Genomic DNA, 16,366 nt, shown 5'->3' with positions numbered 1-16,366 from the left:
AACATGGATTCCAATATGTACTGTAACAATCTGAAGCAGAAACTGGGACGATTTGTAGTTTTCCAACAGAATACTGACCCCAAACTTACCACTAAACTAAACTCTAAAATCTAGTAAAACATCTTCCCAGAAGCGTGCAGGTTATTATGAGGTGGTATCAAAAAGTTTCAAGACAGGCTCTGATTACAAGAAACGTCTCTAGGTTACGTATGTAACCCTAGTTTCCTGAGGGAACGAGACGCTGTGCTGAAACGTTTTGGGATCGCGCCCTAGTGTTCACGCTCTGAAATAATTTGTGTAATCAGTCAAAAATTTAACGCTGTCCATCACCGGTGGGGTGACATCACGACCAGGAAGTAAAAACGTACATGGAGTGAAGCTGGTGCCAGCTTCTGTAAAGAGGAAGGAAGCACTGCAGGGACGCCGGAGGTGTGGCTTAGAGACAGGAGTGGCACTGAGGTCCAGGTTATAGAACCACACAAAGGTCAGCAGGGTAGACTAACCCACAGCACTGTAAATGTCTTGGAGGGGTACTCCAAAGGAACAAGCTTTTAAGGCAGCCACCCTCTGGGTGGAGTAAGCTCTGACCCTGAAAGAAGCGAGGAGGCCAGAGGACTCATAGGAAGATGCGATTGCATCAACGATTCATCTGCTCAGAGTCTACTAATTAGCAGGGAGGCCACTCCTGGAAGGACGGTAGTAGACAAGAAACTGATCAGTGTTCCTCCAAAGACCCGTCTGGTGGATGTAAGTGTCTAGAGCCCTTACCAGACACTGCCAGTTCGGTTTTTCCTGGTCTGGGGATGTAACCTGTTCGGGGCTACAGGAAGGCACTGGACATAACTGGGGTAAACTCTAGGAAGGAGAAGGCCACGAGCGCTGCACAGGATTCCTCACAGCAGGAGTGCAAATCCTGACGCTACATCTCTGTACCTCCTGATAAGAGGTGGAGGGTTGCGAATGGGGTTGCGCCCGCCAATCAGCCCCATGTGAGCGACATGGGAGGTACCGCTGGAACGCCGCCGCCTGTTCCTTTTTTTCTGAAACCTCTTGACCACCGTGTTAATGGAATCACTGAAGAGTCCAGAAGAAGTTAGTGAGGCATCTCATATCTCTTTATCTCTAATAACCTCCTTAACTTCCGTATCGCAGAGCACGACCCCCTCGGATGAAGAGAGGCTGAGCTGCATGTGCTCGTCACACGAGGGAGTCCACCGAAAGGCGTTTTGACACAGCTCGAGTTCCTGAAAGGAAAATAATTTATTTACCCACGTTTTCTAGCTATCACCTTTAAAATAGTCCCCTTGCACAGCAATGAAGCGCTCCCAGCATTTCTGCCATTATGGGAATATGTCCTGTTTTTTTTTTTTTTCTTTTTCATCTCCAGGAAGAGGGCAAAGTCTGCAGGAGCCATATCTGGCTAGAAGCGTGGATGTGGAAGAGAGATCATGTCGATTGTTCTTCAGCGTTCATCAAGCACAAGTTGCCGAATGGCTTAGACATTTTGGGGGGTTGAGCTCATTTAAGGTCTTCCTAAGCTCTTGTCCTCTTCCAGTGAAGTTCTTTTATTGCCACTTAAAACACCTCGAACGGCTTATTGCAGCATCACTGTATGTCAAACACATGGCATGCCAAATGTGGTGGATTTGCCCAGTTTCATGTGCAATTTCACATTTGCTCTTTGTTCGAACTTGCTGTCCATGATAAAATTGCAGATCGTGGTAACCGCACATTGTCAGATTAGCACCATTCAGCACTAATAGTATCAAAACTTTTTGATTCCACCTCGTATAACAGCAAATTAGGACTAAATGTGAAATGAGATGTTTTTTAAAAGCACATATAAATCTAATGGTAAGGTGTCCACAAAATTTGCCAATACAGGGTATAACTTAATAACTCATAAATTCAATTCAAAATTGACAACCGTTTAATGTTCCTAGCAGAAGTGTTGGACTTCTTTATTTATATATTTTTTTAATATCTATCCATGATTTCTCAGGATTAAAGGTCACAGTCCAAAAGGATTAGATTTCTCTGAGACTAAAACACAAGGGGAGCAATTTAATTCTTTTTGAGATATTGAAGATTAAGGCTTTGATATGTTACAAGTGAACATCAAAGAAAAAAACAGAGGAAAAAAGAAAGTTTGTTTCCTGAAAGGATCTAAATTAGCCTTTTTTTCAGCTGCCTGTGAGATCAAAAGCAGCTTAAGATATTCTTCAGTGAGGTAAATTTCAGAGAATAGCCACAGAAAATCAAAGTGTCTATACTTCCTGTTAGGGGCTCTTCTTTTTATGAAATCAGGAATAGAAATCCACAATAAAAAAAAAAAAAAAAACGTTTTATTTCCATTACATGTACATGTATTGTTTAAAAAAGGGATATGATTTGTTGCATTTATGCCATTTGTACGGTATCTCATAAAATCATTATAACGAATTGAACAATAATACAATTAAAGATTTATTTTGCTCTAATTATTTATTTTGTAAGAAATATCTGTGACATGTTATAGTATTATATTAAGAGATGAGATAGATAGATAGATAGATAGATAGATAGATAGATAGATAGATAGATAGATAGATAGATAGATAGATAGATAGATAGATAAGCAATCCCAGAATTTTTTAAATGGTCCAGCACTATTTAATTTTTTTTTAACTTAGTACGTTTTGCTATTTGTTGTAATTTTCTGAGCGCTTACGGATGTATTTTGTCGCACCAGAGGGAGTGAAGCCTGGTGTTTGGAAGCTCTCAGTGAGTTTGGCTCGTTACAGTGAGCTCACCTGGAGGCAATTAGCCGAGCTTGAAGAACCCTGCTGTGTGTGAGCTTCATTTGGCTTCAACTTCGGTCACACTGCATGCATTAGCTGTCTTCCAGTGCTGGTTTTGCTGTCTCTGAAGTGCGCTTGTGTTTTCAGTGTGTGAGTTTGACACACAAGCAACTCCTACAGCAGGACATGATGGCAGTTACCAAAAATATATATATAAAACAACCCACATACACACACAAGAAAAAAATTTGCCTACATGACCTGGAAAAAAAGAAGGACAATGATGTGGGAGTTTGTGAAGTGGAGGAGGGAAGAAAATATGCATAATAAGAGGATATTTAACAAGAATGGGAGTTATTTGAAGTGGTCACCCACCTGCAGTGTTCTGTAGTGTTTTTTTTTTCTTTCCTTTTTTATATAAAGGTTTACTGTATAGTTCATCGTTCTTGACTTCAGTCAAGGGTAAATCATTAAACTATTAAAAAAAAAGTCTTACAGCAATTAAATAAGCATTTATTTGCCGAGTTGCAAAACTTAACCTTGAGACATTGAAATAGTGAGACATGGAAAATATTATGATATATTTTTATTATAATACTATAAGATTTTAAACTTTTATCACTAAACAGGTTTTGTAGAAATTTTTGTATTTGACAACATAATTATTGAAATATATATCTATTAGAATGAATATATATATATATATATATATATATATATATATATATATATATATATATATATATATATATATAATTTTACATGTATTTGTCTATATTTAATCCTTTTTTATTTGTTCTTAAAAAAATATGCAGTTATTTATTTATTTATTTGTTTATACTAAAAATAAATTAACTTGGCTTGCAAATTTAAGTTGTCTGGAAAATGACAATGAAGTAAATAGGATTTTTGTTGTTTAATATATTTTTGTACCTTAGTAAAAAAAAAAAAAAGCAGTATATTTACTATACTAATTGTTTGTTCATTAAATAGTAAAAGTACTATGATTACTGCATCAATGTAAAAGTGATCCTTTCACAATGAGAGTTGAAATAATGAAAGTATAGTTAAACAACAGGGAAAAAAAACGGAAGACCGCCTGTTCTATTTCCCAAAAGATTCTGGTGTACTAAAGATCTAAAATAATACATTAAAAATGATTATGTCTGATGTTGAAAATCTGAACATGGTGACAACATTGGCTCTCCCGGACACTGATTACGCTTCTTGAACCTCTCCATGTTAAAATCTATACACCTGTTTCACATTCTCCTTTTCCAGTTCATTTATAGGGATGGAACAGTAGGGTAAATATAAGAGAGAGCAGAAAACACATTAGTTAAGCCGTGATGATAGTTGTGCAGTAATTAAATCCTCCAGTCATGAAGAGCTCAGGTTTAATCCTAAACTACAGTGACAAAATCAAATGAACGTAAACATGAAGAGATTATTTCAAGTGGGAATATTTTGAAGTGATGCCTTGTGGAGATAAAAGTGTTGCACTTCAAAACCTGGTATAATATTTGCATTTTTATCATTGCTTTATCATCAACTTAGCCAATTAGCTAATAACAACATCAGATATTAGGTAATAATGACTAGTCTGGAATGTAACTACAGTAATTCCTCGCCATATCACAGTTCAACTGTATCATGGAATTATGCGCTATATAGGTAGTACTGTTAAAAGTTATCTTTATTTTTTTTGTGTTAAAATAAGCATTTTCTAGCCTAAAAAAATTAAGCTTTCAGAATAGCTGCAATACTCTTATTGGGTGTACAGTACATTCATTTAATCAACATTATCATCATTCAAGTTGTATTTTCACTGGTAAATACCCATATAGAATTTTTGTATGTTAGAATTAATTTGGTTTAAGAATATTGAAAGTGTTTAAGAGCAGAGAAAAGGGTTATAAGGGTGTCTGGATGGTTTATAAAGCTTTAAGATATGCTGGTATTCTGTATATTGTACCGTATACATATTAGGTTGCCACTTCGTGGATTTTCACCTATAGGCGAGGGATTACTGTAATGACCAGGGATGTGGATATATATAATATATATATAATACGATCACATGCATGTTACATAGAGTATATAGAAAAATGTTTGAGGAATCCTGACCATCTGATCTGTGTATGATTTTTAAAAGTCACATTCCATATTTAGTCCCTATTTGCTGCCTTATTAATTACCATACTTCTAGGAAGATGTTCCAATAGATTTGTTGTGGAGATATGTGCTCATTCAGCCAAAAGGGCATTAGTGCAATAAATGTTCCAATTCAACCCAATAATGTCCATTCCAAACCGCATAAACCATATCTATATGGAGCTTGCACTGTTATGCTAAAACAGGTTTGGGTCTAAAATGTTCAAGCAAAGGGAAAATTAAATGCCGCCACATACAATGATTTTCTGTACATTTGTGTGCCTTGTGTGGGAAGAATCACATACTGTATGGCTAAAATAGTCGAGTCCCAACATTTTTCTATATTGTGTATGCCATTATAAATAAGTAACAGAAACCTGGAATATGAAGAATAGATTCATCTATATGTTTATTTTTTTTTCTGCAGTTATTGCCACATTATTTACAGACTTATACTTGGACATGCTGTTGCATATTCAACAATGAAATTAAAAATGTAACTAAGAATAAATAACTGTTGCTTAACAGGATACGACTAACGTTTTATTCCTTACTTATCTAATTCTCTATCCAATTCAGCCTCTGATCCTGTGTGCCAGACCTTTACACTGCAGTGTAATCAAGCTGATGGTCACACACACTCCTAAAAATAATCTCCTCCACTGGTCATCAAACTCAGCAGGTGGACACAAGAACCTTTCCGCTCCTGACCTCATGGAGAAAGGAGACACCTGGTCAGGCCAGAAATAGAGGTGCGAAGGTTTAGAACATGAGAGCAAGTGTCACCGGATGACAAGCCAGCAATCATTTATCTTCATTTAGCCTTCGTTCTACGGCCTGTTGCTGCCTCTGTGTACAGAGAGATGTGTAACGGGACAAGCTGGATAATAAAGCTGAGTCTGATAGGGGAAAAATGAAATGGGCATTTTCAAACTGTCACTTGATTCATACAGGAGCGTTCTCAGTCTGGGAGGAGGAGTGTGATTTGTAATGGGAAGTGAGATTAGAGATAAAGTAGGAGGTAGAGCTATTTTTCACAAAATAGACAGAAAACTCTGCAGTTTAAAAAAATATATGTGGTGTAATAATTAACAAAGCTATCTAATCTATAAAAAACACTTCTGAAGCAGCCAATAACAATAAGAATCAATTCATCTTTCAGTTCTTCACAGGAAGGAAGAGATTTTCAGTAGGTACTGTATGAAAGTGCAGAACCCATTTAAACAGAGAACAGTTGTCCCAATACCTTTTATTCCTCCACTCTTACTGTAGGCACAAAAACCATGTCTTTTACACTTATAGTGATGAGGCCACACCTATTCCAACATAATTGCTAGGACTGTAAGCAGAGGTCCCACCTTCTTTACTCTGCACACAAGCCACGCCTTCTTTACCAAAGTCATGTCTTTGTCTTTTTCCACTCTAACCTTGGGTTGCAACCGATACCTCTTTAACTGATCCAACTAGCAAAGAGGCCACACTATATATCTATATACAATCACAATGACGGATTACAGGGCCATGTTTTGTTTAACTGATCAGTTGGTCAGAGACTATGCACCTTCAAACATGTTCTTGAACAGTAGACAGAGACTAGGTCTGTGTTACATATTGATAGGGACTTGAGGTACAGAGGCCACTCCTCCTTTGCTGGATTTGTATCCACACTGTCTGCATTTTTATTTTTCTCATTTTATGAGGCTGCAGGCACAGACACCATACCTTCTTAGCAGATTCAGTTTTTTTATTTAATTTTTAATTTTTGTGATGAAACTATTTAAACTACTACACCCACTTTAATGCTAATGAATGAAAAGAACCAATGCCTCTTTTGCTGAACCTATAGGTTAACAGAAACAAAGCCACAACGCTTTCATTCCTTTAGTAAAACTGTACAAAGTGGCCATGAATTCCATTAAACTATATGTTTAGAGAACACCTTCTTAACAGTTTTGTCGGGAACTGTACACAAAGGTGACACCCAATTCACATAAACTACCAGTTTAGAGAACTGAGGTCATGCCTACTTCCCTCTATGACTATAGAGCTATGTGGCTATGTCTGTGTTCCTGAGCCATATGGTGAAGACCAACAGGAATAAAAAAGATCTGGCACAGTACAGTTTGACCTCAGCTGTGGCTCTGTGTGTGTGTGTGTGTGTGTGTGTGTGTGTGTGTGTGTGCGTGTGCGTGTGCGTGTGCTTAGCCAAGACTCAAAATGGCAATATCTGATACATGCGAGAGCAGGAAAACGGAGCTCAGTGTTGTGATTCAGTCAGGGTTAATCATGTCACAGGAGGCTGGATCCAAGCTCTGCCGCGCTTTGTAAGCCTGAATTAAAAGAGTGAAGGGCCTCCCTCGGTTTCATGCTTTGGCTGTAAACAGCACAGTTAAATGTTATGTTCCTCATTATGGTGTAAGTGGGTTAGCATATTCATTTGCCACTGAAGTAGGTTATACCTAGAAGCGCCTTCGCCACTGATTAGCATGGCATCAACAAGCAGTTTCTGCCCACGCCGGCCTCTCGACGATCCACGTGAGCCTTAGATAATGAAAATTAAAGCAAAAAATTGCAGTGCTTTTTGGTCGCTTTCCTCTGGAGATTTGTGCACTAATTGTACTGAAAAATGGACTTAATTTGCGTGCTTGCTCCATAAGAATCCACTGCGTTAAAGTTGATGGAAAATAAGGAAATGGTATTACGACTAATTAAGGCTAAACAGCATAAATGATGCAAGTGTACAATCCTCTGGAGGAAATGCTAAAAGGAAACTAGGCACCAAGTGTCTTTACTTGTAAATAGTCAATCCTATACTGCTTACAGAAAACATTAAGTGTCGTCTAAAAATATAGTTACAGCTCTACAATTATTGAAGCCAATGATTTTATTTCAATTGGCTGCTGAAAAACCACAAACTAAGAATGCAAAAAAGAAAAAGACAGGAAGCAGGAGTCCAAGGGCAAGACCTGGCAACCCTGGGCTTATATTTGATTAAAATCTCATCACTGCAAAAGTAGAGTGCAAGCAGTTTAAACAGTGAGCAATTACTCAGTGCCCCCTCTATAAGAGTGTAATATTTATTAGCTGCTTTTAAGCATTTGCTGTGAGCAAAAAAAATTCTTATTTGGTTTTTTTACAGTATTTGTCTATGACTTTATTTAGCCTGGTTGGCTTTTTGCATATGCATTATAGAACAGAAAAATTCATTGTAAAAAAAAAATCCTGTAATATTTACAGTAAAACACTGGCAGCTGTGGTTAAATTGGTATTTTACATTGTAAAAAAAATGTCCTGTAAATTAACAGTAAAATATTGTCAGCTCGATTTAACACTTTTTTTTTTTTTTACAGTTTGCTTTCATAAATTAAACTTATTTACTGTATATTACTTTTTTCATATTCATAAGTTTTTTATTTCATAATGTTTTTTGTTTTTTTTAATGCACACATTTAAACCCAATAATCCCACAGCAACATCCTCAGTTTTAGAATAGCACTGAAGTGCTGAAGTGAATAAAATAATGAAGTGACAAAATGATGATTGAACTTTGATGGACACCTGTAAACAAGCAGGATCACTGAAAGAAAGAGAAAAAGAGAGCAGAGACACGCAACTTACAGCCAAAGCCAAATAAAATACATTAAATCTCTTAAAATTTAAAACAGCATTACCAGCTTCACTTATTAAAAGCTCTAATTGAGATTTTAGGTGTTTCGGTGTACTTTCATTTGATGTCACCATTATGGAGATCAGTGTTGTTCTTTAACCTTGACCTTTTTAAATTAGTTTTTGGAAAAAAGACAAAACAAAACAGAACAACTCTTATCAAACAGTCTAGTAAAAAGTCATAACAAATCAAATAAGATCAAAATAATTGTTAATTATCACCATTCACTATTTGTTTCATTTGATGATTCTTGATGTCTCCATCTAAATGGGGCTCTAGAGCTAAAGGTTTTGTGCATAAAATGTTCTTTAACTACTTAATAGTTTAAGTTACTTTAAAGTCATATTACTATCAAAAAGAAAAGAAAATTAAGAAAAATAAACACCCATAAAAAATTAGTTAATTAGGTGCTGATTATATAACCAAACCATCAAATTTATATTTGTCTTGACCTTTTCTGTCATAAAAATGTGCTTTATAACACAGCAGCCACAGGCAGCCAGAGAAAAAAACAATGTTAACGAGTCAAGGGTAAAAAAGCCCAACTAAAGCAACCACTGATCTCAAAAATGGTGAGGTCAAAGGAAACATTTTCTATGAAATTTAAACCCTGTTAAGTCTCGAAGAATGTTTTGTAGAAATTTGACAGAAATAAAGTCAAACTATAATAAATGTGCTGGTAATTCTGTTTTTGGAGGTGTTTAATCATCCTGTTTTAATTCAGTTGATTTCATCTAAGGCTGTAACGTCTCTAATGTAGACCTCAAGAGGTCACAAGAGGGTGCCTACCTAGCGACTGCACCGTAGGCGGGGTACTATAAGTGGTGATACTGGACACGTAAACCTTTAGGGTTAAAGGAGCCAACCCTGTAAACTCGTCCCGGTCCTACTCCAGGACTAAACCAACTGCAGTCAACTGGGTCCAACAGGTGGTGCTCACACCATGTAGTGAACAGATGCCACCTCGTGGCATATGACTTCGTGGAGAGATCTCTGGAATGGAGTATGGTCTCCACTACCTCAGTAGAGAGACCATCCACTAAAAACTGTGCCCCCTCAGGGGCCACAGCTATAGCCTCCATAACTCTGGGCAGGGATGAACCAGGGTTCCCCCAAGGAATTTGCCAAGGAGGGCCCTAAATGAGGGACACCAGGTTCGCAAACCATGGTCTGCCCGACCAACGAGGTGCTACCAGGAGGAGACGGGCTCCTTCCCTGCGAACTCTCTACAGAACTCCTGGGAGCAGCACGATAGACAATCGTGCCCGCAGCATGGTCAAGTCACACACCACGCCCAGGAATGTGTTTCTCTGCCGTGGCGAAAGCAGACTCTTCCCGGCGTTCAGTCTTAACCCCAGGTCCTTTATGCAGGCGAGAACGACATCTCGATGACGGGCCACCTGAAGCTCTGATCGAGCTTATATCAACCAGTCGTCGGTATTGTTCAGAATCCGGATGCCCCAAAGCCTAAATTCATGCATTTAATAAAGGTGCCAGGCCAAACAGGAGGACTCGATATTGGTAAGCTTTCCCCCTGAAAGCCAACCTTAGGAAGGTTGTTTGTGGGAAGGATGGCTATGTAGAAGTAGGCATTCTTCAGATCTATCGTGACAAACCAGTCTCTGACTTGATCTGAGACACAACCTCTTTGAGAGGGAGCATCCTGAACCTGAGCCTCATGAGTGAGCGGTTTAAGGAGCGCAGATCTAGTCGGAACAACGAAGTATGGGCTGTAGTAGCCTGACTCTCTGCCCGAGGGGGGAATCACCTCAATGGCCCCTTTCCTCAGGAGAGCATGCACTTCCTGTTTCAGCACCAGAGCCTGCTTGGGTTCCACTATGGTGGGACACATCCAGTTTATCCGGAAAGGAGAGTACCTGAATTTGATTTGAACTGAATAGCCCCTCTCTATAGTACGCAGGATCCACTGAGACACATCTGGCAGCCTACCTCAGGGTGCAGCCTACCTCCAGCAAGTGTCTCCCTCTATTTTCCCTCTAGCTTCCCAGGAGGCACCGTCGGCTGCAAAGAGTTGCTTCAGCCGTTCCGGTACAAGATGCCAGTCTGTTAGCCCTGCCACAAGGTGTGCTTCAGGGCGCAGCCTCCCTCCAGCGGGTGTCTCCCTCCACTTCCACCCCGAAACTCGCTGTGGATGGGGAGACCCTCCTGTACACAAATGTCTGGAGCAGCCGTCGGTGCCCCCACTGTACTGTAAATCAGTTTTAGTGTGTTACTGATGTTCTTATTGCCTAGACTTATAGCCGAGACCATCAACAATTCTAATTATTTTATTATTATTATTATTATTATTATTATTATTATTATTATATTTACATGTTGGACAGTCATATAAAGTATTTCACTACATGCCGTACTCAGTATGAATGTGTAAGTTACAAATAAAATTTGATTTGATTTAACAAATTGTTAAATTAATTTAATTTAATAATGTTCTTAATAATGTTTCTATGTTTTTATTACTGCACACAGCATTATGGTTTACTTTACATGAACATGTTTCCTTTCCAAACACACATTTATTCTCACACACACACACACACACACACACACACACACACACACACACACACACACACACACACACACTCCGTCTGTGCTGTGAATCCTGTGGAAATCTACATCTGTTCCATTCAGTCTTATGCTCACTGATGTACTGTACATGTATTAGATAATTTCACTGTCATATCCACACTTGAGACATGACCGGGGACACGTCACACATGTAATTAGTTTGCTTATTATATAAAGAAAAGATAGATTGTTTGTGTGTGTGTATGTTTGTGTGTGTGTGTGTGTGTGTGTGTGTGTGTGTGTGTGTGTGTGTGTGTGTCAGATGTTTGGTTTCACTTGGTTAAGCTGAGACGGTTCAAGCCACTAAGCATGACATGATGACATTCATTCGTAAGTTATCTCCCATGAGGATAAGTTTTGTTCTTCATCAGTAGAGAGCATACAGTGTTAATGACTGATCAGATGGGCTATTTATAAAGTACAATGAAGCAAATTTTCCGTTACAACTAAAGTGGATTATTGTCCTATAACCAAATGTCTCAAAATATTTTATTCATTGTATTTGGTTTACAAATTGAAAAAGTCACGTTTTATATTTATGTATTGTTATAGAAAAAAGTGAGATTCTGTTTTCTTTTTTGCCTTTTAACAGCTAAAAACAGTTATATACTACATTATACTGAAGATAGTATTAAGATATTAACATGCATAATTTATAAGTGAGTGTAATTAACCATTTAAGTAATATTGAATTAATAGTATGCAGCATTGTTATTTTAAACAGTCCTTTCCAGCTGTAGCAGTGTGCTTTGTTTTTAGCTACTATGCAGCATAGAGCTAAAAACAAACAAACAACAAAAAAAACAAAATAATAATAATAATAATAATAATAATAATAATAATAATAATAATAATAATAATAATAATAATAATTTATTGGACTTCTGTGACACATTAAAGCATTTACTTTTTTGAAGGTTGTAGTGAAGAAGCCAGTGACAGATATACTTAATTTACATGTTAGATAATTGTGCAGCTCCACCCTCAGCTCATACTTCTTCATGGACAACATCATTGAAATAATCAAAGATAATGTTTAATTTCTAACAGTTACATCTGTCATCTGTGCAAACACTGTGCTCTGATTTCTTTTATTTTGTTTTTTTTGTTTCTCTGTTTTCTTTTTTGTTTCAGTGTAGGGTTAAACCCCGGCAGCAGTGTTCTCTTTTTTTTAACGACAGATAAAAGAAAAATAAAGTACAAAGTGACATGTAGAATGTAGCATCAGCAGAACTTCAGCTTTTTGAAGCTGGCAGATAAAGTTAAAATGATTTAAACACTTCCTGGATTTTCTAAGTACATTTCAACCAAAGCTCTGGAGGCCTGCCATTGTGCTCATTAATATTCACACCTCTCAACTGTACGTCCATGTTTTCAAGCAGTTTATTTTCAGAGGCCACGTGCCGTTCCATTGCCTTTAAGCGACAGACACTCAGGATGTTTCATACAACGCTGGAAAAACAACACAAGGAACAATAGGCATGTGACAGCTTGCCATCTAACAGAGCAGACAGAAGAAGGTGGATATTTTTTTGGGAAAAAAACAGACTGTTCGAATGAAGTGTAAGAAAAGTCAAAACTGCGTGAGAACAGAGGTGGGCAAAAAGGGGACTGGACTGAATTTGCCTGGCTGGATTTTATATTAGCTACAATACATTTGTTTATTCAGTAAAATGAAAATACCTGTTAAATACTGTTTATTTATTATAGGCTTAAGATTTTTTGCTTAAATCAATCAACTTTTTATATATTTTAATAACTGGATAATTATCGTATTAAATTAAATGAATCAATTAGGTCAATAACTTTTTTTTTTCACCATCTTTTTCTTTTTCTTCATGAAAAACATCAGGCATCCCTGCAATCTCTAGTTTAAGAAGTTTAATGATCTGAATTTTACTTCCTGTATCAGTTTCCAACTAATTTATTTTCCATCACATCAAATAAAAAATAAAATAAAATTGCTACTCATCCCCATAAATTACGTTCAAACAAAAACATTTGGCACACATCATCTTTAGACAAACTAAAATAAAAAATATATATAAAATGAAAATAATTTTAAATAAATTTGAGTTTCAATAAACAGTTTGCCTGTTATAAAACAAATCTGATAGTAAAGTCACCAAGCAGGATGTGAAGTTAAAACTCAGCATGGGCACAAACCATTACTCAAATCTTTATTTATTTCTTGTCAAATTTACAATAACAATAATCATCAGCAGATTTAACTCTAGTTGCTTTAAGATGTGTTGAAACTAAATTTTTTATAAAATTGTCACACAATGGACTGGTAAATATATTAGCCAGTATCGTAGATATATTGTATTTTGGTCATAGACTTTTATATCACATAGACTTGATCTTCAGGACCTCACCCTAATGTGTCCAAAAAGTTTGGGTCCCAAATGTGGTCAAAAAATGTGACACACTGAATTAGTTTTAAGTTCATTTTACAATTATCTTGGCTACACATCAGGAGGGAAATCACTCAAGTTATGGCGCTGCTTTGCTGTGATTGATTGAGAAACAACTGGAGTGCATCTGTGAAAGTGTCTCTTACTCAAGGTTTTTGGTCCCTAAAAATGCTGCATGTAGGTTATTATTATTATTATTATTATTATTATTATTATTATTATTATTATTATTAGCGTAGTCAGAAGTTTCCTGTGATTCAAAGTTACTTATATTTCCTTATTTCCCAAAAGAAACTGATTTCAATTTGCATAATTACCTTGATCTCTTTATTAAAGATTTCAACGTTTGCTGTTAGTGGATATATCAGTGCTACGATGATTTATGATGTAGATCTCAATATGATGATATGATAAATAACAATAATAATAAATGGTTTAGCATTGCTTTCGTGGAATATTAAATTATATTTGATTGTCCTGGTGAGAAGTTTGGCCCTAAAGTAAATAGAATGTATGTGTGTGTGTGTGGGGGTGCAAAAACAAAGCTTGCTATCTTTCACAGCTTTTCAGCAAATTGCTATAATTAACTCTGACATCATAACGATGTGTTTCTGAGCTGTTTCGGTGGCTTTGCAGGAATTTTACATGCTTGAGCGTTTGCAGGTGTGTCTCAGACTGAAATATAACTTCATCTAAACTTTTTTTTCTTCTGGAGTAGCAGATGACTGCGTTTGAGGGGCAGGTGCTCGGCACACGAGACGTTCTCGTTCGTGGATATGAGTGCACCTGTTTATTAAAAATCCACGCTCACGTCTGTAATCTGGTAAGATATTGAAACCTTCCTGGCAAAAAGACCTGCTGTGAAAGGGATTTGCAGTATTTGTGCTTGATTTCCCTTTTGCATTTCACAGCTAGTTTTAATGTTTGTATTTTCTTTTCTTCACATGTGACTTGTTCAATATTTTTTGCTCAGTTGTAGAATACCATTGCTCTGTTTTTGTCAGGATCTTCCAGTTTCGTGGTGCGCACTTCTGGGTCAGCGGCCACCTTGCTGTTTTTCCCGTGCCTCCCAGTATTGAAGGACACCCAAGCCCTTTAGCTCAGGACCAGATTATTTTAACAGCTCCCTAGCACCGAAGATTATTCTTGCCACTCTGTCTGCTCTGGATTCCTGTTCCTGTTCTGCTCTGCTTCTGGCTTGAACTCTGGACTGTTTTTAGGTTTTGTTTTTTGCTCTGGCAATGTTGCTCTGTTAGCCGACTCTCTGAATCTTGGACTGTTTTTGGATTTGGTTTTCTCTCACTGCCCCTATTGTTCTGTTTGCTTTGATTTTTTTTATTGTTTTTGGACTGTGTTTTTGCCTTGCCCCATTGCTCAGTTTTTTGTCTTTATCAAGGCCTGTTTTCTCTATTCCCCTGTGGCATCCTGCATTTGGGTCCTTTCCTCCCACCCAGTCTTTACTCACCTAGTCACACCCACAAGATCTGTGACAGAATAATCTGGACGTGCATCATGTCCCATAAGATTCCTGACAGTTTTTACTTATACATATCCAGATTATTCCCTGTTTATTTGGTCAAATGTCACACATCACGTGTTTCAAGCAATAAAAGCACGTAGTGCATTTGTTCACGTTCAGACACCTGTGTAACCTGAGCTAGATGGGTTTAGGCATGGTGTGAGGTGAGAGATAATGAAGTACAAATACTTCGTTACAATACTTAAGTAGATTTTTTTTAGCAGTATTTTACAAAAATATCTGTACTTTCTAATTCTTACAACAAACCAGGCTCGTTACTTTAGTTTTAATTTATTTGGTGATGATTAATATTTATTTGTCTCATTGGGCCCTGTTTTATCCTATCAACCTATTTCTTGTCACTGCATGGCTTTTTCAATCTACCACTGCTGACTCATTTCCTGGCTCTCACACACCACAGACATAGGCTTGTTTACGTTAAGATAACAATAAGCAATGCAGAAGGCAACAAGAAGTCTGGGGTTAATGTGGATGAGACAGAGGAGTCAGTGATGTAAACATGACTGAGAACAGATGATCAAATGATCATCTTTTTTTCTCTGCTTGTGTTCTATATGGTGGCTGTTCAGCCTGGATACATTTATTAGGTAACACAATTTGAAATTCTTTTGTATTGATATACAAATATAATGTGAGGTCCAGTTACCAGTTTGACACTAAAACAGGTGGTAGTAATGGCTTTGTTTTAATTAAGTACATGTCAGGCGTCAAAATTCTTTACTATTACATACAAAAAATCTAGTCAGTATTCAAACTTTTTACCAGTCTCTTATAAAACATAAATCTCTGTACTTCTATTTGAGTGAATGATGTGTACTTTTGGCATCTTTAAGATTAGGTATATTATTATGCTTTTTCAGGATGTTATAAATGGGTGCAAGGGCAAGTAAATCAGTTCTTTATTAATCCAGTGCAGAGAAATTCTAAACATAATGCAAAACTTAAATTGAAGAATTATGTACTACAAGACTATAATTGATAACTTGAAATAATAATAATATATATATATATATATATATATATATATATATATATATATATATATATATATATATATATATATATATATATATTTATTTTATTTTTTAACTGTTTGTTTAATGGGCCAGAATCTCTTTGTGTATCTCTTTTGTGTGTGTGTGTGTGTGTGTGTGTGTGTGTGTGTGTGTGTGTGTGTGTGTGTGTGTGTGTGAGAGACAGAGATTGTGATTGTGTT

Source organism: Silurus meridionalis, chromosome 26 (assembly GCF_014805685.1).
Source record: "Silurus meridionalis isolate SWU-2019-XX chromosome 26, ASM1480568v1, whole genome shotgun sequence".
Classification (NCBI taxonomy): Eukaryota; Metazoa; Chordata; class Actinopteri; order Siluriformes; family Siluridae; genus Silurus; species Silurus meridionalis.
Note: the sequence above shows the minus strand (reverse complement) of the source record.